The sequence below is a fragment of the Mastomys coucha genome, chromosome X, assembly GCF_008632895.1.
Source record: "Mastomys coucha isolate ucsf_1 chromosome X, UCSF_Mcou_1, whole genome shotgun sequence".
NCBI lineage: Eukaryota > Metazoa > Chordata > Mammalia > Rodentia > Muridae > Mastomys > Mastomys coucha.
Window position 1 is genome coordinate 153157827 of NC_045030.1, and position 3508 is coordinate 153161334.

A 3508-nucleotide genomic window follows, 5' to 3' on the forward strand; every position below is an offset into this window, starting at 1 on the left:
GGAGTTTTAGTCCCTGGGAGCTCCGAGGGTACTAGTTAGTTCATATTGTTGTTCATGCTAAGGGGCTGAAAACCCTTCAGTTCCTTGGGTCCTTTCTCTAGCTCCTTCATTGGGTACCCTGTACTCAGTTCAATAGATGGCTGTGAGCCTCTACTTCTGTATTAGTCAGGTACAGTCAGAGCCTCTCAGGAGACAGCTATATCAGGCTCCTATCAGCCAGCACTTGCTGGCATCCACAATAAGGTCTAGATTTGATGACTGAATATGGGTAGGATTCCCAGTTGGAGCAGTCTCTGAATTGTCCTTCCTTCAGTCTCTGCTCCATAGTTAGTCTCTGCAACTCCTTCCATGGGTATTTTGTTCCCCCTTTTAAGAAGGAACGAAGTATCCTCACTTTCGGCTTCCTTCTTCTTGAGTTTCTTATGGTTTGTGGTTTGTACTTTGTGTATTCCTATCTTCTGGGCTAATATCCACTTTTCAGAGAGTGCATATCATTTGCGTTATTTTGTGATGGAGTTACCTCACTCAGGGTGATATTTTCCAGATCCATCCATTTTCCTAAGAATTTCATAAATTCATTGTTTTTAATAGCTTAGTAGTACTCCATTGTGTAGATGTACCACAATTTCTGTATCCACTCCTCTGTTGAGGGACATCTGGGTTGTTTCCAGTTTCTGGCTACTATAAATAAGGCTATGAACATAGTGGTGCATGTGTCCTTATTACATGTTGGAGCATCTTCTGGGTATATGCCCAGAAGTGTTACAGCAGGCTCCTCAGGTAGTACTATGCCCAGTTTTCTGAGGAACCACCAAACTGTTTTCCAGAGTGGTTGTACCAGATTGCAATCCCACCAGCAATGAAGGAGTGGTCCTCTTTCTCCACAACCTCTCCAGCATCTGCTGTCACCTGATTTTTTATCCTAGCCATTCTGACTGGTGTGAGGTGGAATCTCAGGGTTGTTTTGATTTGCATTTCCCTCTTCGTGGAAAAAGTTAGCTCTAAGGTTGATTTTTCTCTTGTTTTCTACTATATAGAATTGTTCAGGAATTATAAACAGCAGTCCTTCCTTTTATAAAGTATTGGATGAATTATTTATATATGCCAATTGATATTTTTCAGTAGGATGTCCAGAATTATTGGTAAATAGTCTGTCCTCTTTGGTTCTTTACTGGCACTAATGATTATTTCATAGTATATATTCTTGAGGTTGGTGGTTGCTTTTGATATTCAAAGTCATACACATGTCTGGCTGGCCATTGAAATGATCATACTTTTGTATTTAACCTCATGTTTTTGATATTCTCAACTAGTTGTAAACTAAGATTCTGACCAACTGGGACTCAGTAGATGAAATATCTCTGATGCTATAAAAAAGACAGAGAGAAAGAAAGAAAAGCCAGCATACTATTCTGCTGACTTTAGCTGAATTGTGTTGTGTTTTCTCACATTTAACAAATTTAAATTGCAGAGTTCAGTTACTCAGCAACTTGTCTTATATTTCTTTGTGGCATTGAAGCCCATTTAATTGGTACAAAATTCTCCCTTAGCTCAGGCTCTCCATATTGAAAAACAGATCCTCAAATAAATGTGTGCTCCAGCCATGAATAGCAGCATAAGCTACTATTCTATATTTCTGTACTTCCAATAGGCACTTCACAGTCAACTTAAAAAATAACAATTTATCAACAGCTCATGCACCAGACTTTCTGCAAATAGCTCTCTTTTATCAAAAAGGTCATCCTTAAAGCTACTTAATGAGGCCTATGATTCTGAAGTGTTACCTCCATTAAACTTCTCCTTGCACTTGTAGAAATCCAACAGTCAGGGGTTGAGAATGTGATGGCAGAAAACTGAGGTCTGTATCACTTCAAAGTTATATTTCTGCTTTGTTCATTTACAGTGCGGAACTTAGAGGTGGAAAGGATGCATTTACTGCTTGTTTTTCTTATTCTTTCACTAGGCAAGCATTTTCATTCAGCAGTGATTTGAATGTTTTGCTCCATTTGTTTTGGTAGCATCTGTTCACTCTGCTCCTTTACTTTGTCTTCTTAGTCAGGGCTATTTTCACTTTCCAACAGGAAACAACTTCTCTTGGGTACCTTTTTGAAGCTATGACTAAAAGCTGATAAGCAATGAAGTGATGATGCTAAAAATATCATGGTTTTAGGTCCTGGAGAAGTTCACATATTTCTTCTAGGCACAGTGCTTATCCCTGTCTAGTTCCTGCACTGGGAGAACTAGCTGCCCCATAGACCTCGAATATCTGATTTTATAATGAATTTATTTCGCTTCTAACCTGTCAACCCCTTTACTTTTAACCATCAGTAGAAGTAGAGAAAAAAAGTTCAATCATAGGTTTTTGTGACCTTCAGTCATAAGTTGCTATGCCCAAGAGGGAAGTTGTTGTCTGAATAGAGATGAAAAGATGTTTTAAGAAAGTTAGGAGGTTGAGAGAGACATCTAGGTCATGGATGGATCACTAATTTTCTAAGTATTATAATAAAAAATGGCTTCATGGGTTCTAAAGCAGTATATAAGCAAACTTTGAATTTTGTCCGTCCCAACTCTGTGAAATCTTATGGTGGTTGACTTTGCCATGGAATTGAGTTTATGACAGAGGCCAGATATATCCTGAGGAGCTATGAGACAAAGCAGTAAATAAAAATTCGGGACTTTTTTCAAAGATTATCTTAGATTAATATAACTTATTTTATGTCTGTGAGTATTTTACCTGCATGTGTATATGCATCATATTTGTGCCTGTTACCTATAGATGGCATCAGATGATCTGGAACTGGAGTTCTGGATGGTTGTAAGTCACACAAATGTGCTGGGAACTGAACCGGGGTCCAATATAAGAGTACCAAGTGCTCTTAACTACTGAGCTATATCTCCAGCCTCCATGAAAACTAGATTCAACCAAACACTATGTATCAGGAGTTATGGACAAAACTTAGACATCACAGCAAAGAGAGTTGGTTTAAGCAATGTCTACGAGGAAATTAGACTTCACAGAGCTTGACACTGTTCCCTGATTCCACTAATGGCAAAAAAGGAACCCTGTAATTCGAGCCATGATGATCAGGTTGAGAATAAAGGATAAATAGCTGCTGGTGAGAGTTAATAAACTCACTTTGTTGTGCTATGGGGGTACGCATGTAGAAATTTTTGCTGAAAATCCCTGTAAATTTGGGATTAAACTCATCTGCCAGAATCATACTAAATATAATAAAATAATCCAGAAGTAATGAATCTATTGTTCATTCAAAAAGTATCATTCCTCGTCATTGTCCTCTTTTGCCACCATTTTCCATGAATCTGTATTGTGTTTTCCCCGTGTGGAGCCTATAGCAAGTCTTTGTGTAAGGCACAAAGAGGAATTGCTGCTCTGGGAGCACACAAGCAAACATTGAAGCAAGCATTCTCCATTGTGACAGAAAAGGACACGGAATCAGTGAAGAATAGAAAACACATCAATGGACAACATATTTTTTTTTATTTAGAT

At 38.4% G+C, this 3508-nt stretch overlaps 1 protein-coding gene across 1 annotated transcript in view; it reads left to right on the forward strand.

Moving 5' to 3' along the window:
• Positions 1-3508, forward strand: part of Sh3kbp1 (SH3 domain containing kinase binding protein 1) — a 359863-nt gene that overhangs the window by 220699 nt on the left and 135656 nt on the right. The window lies entirely within an intron of this gene.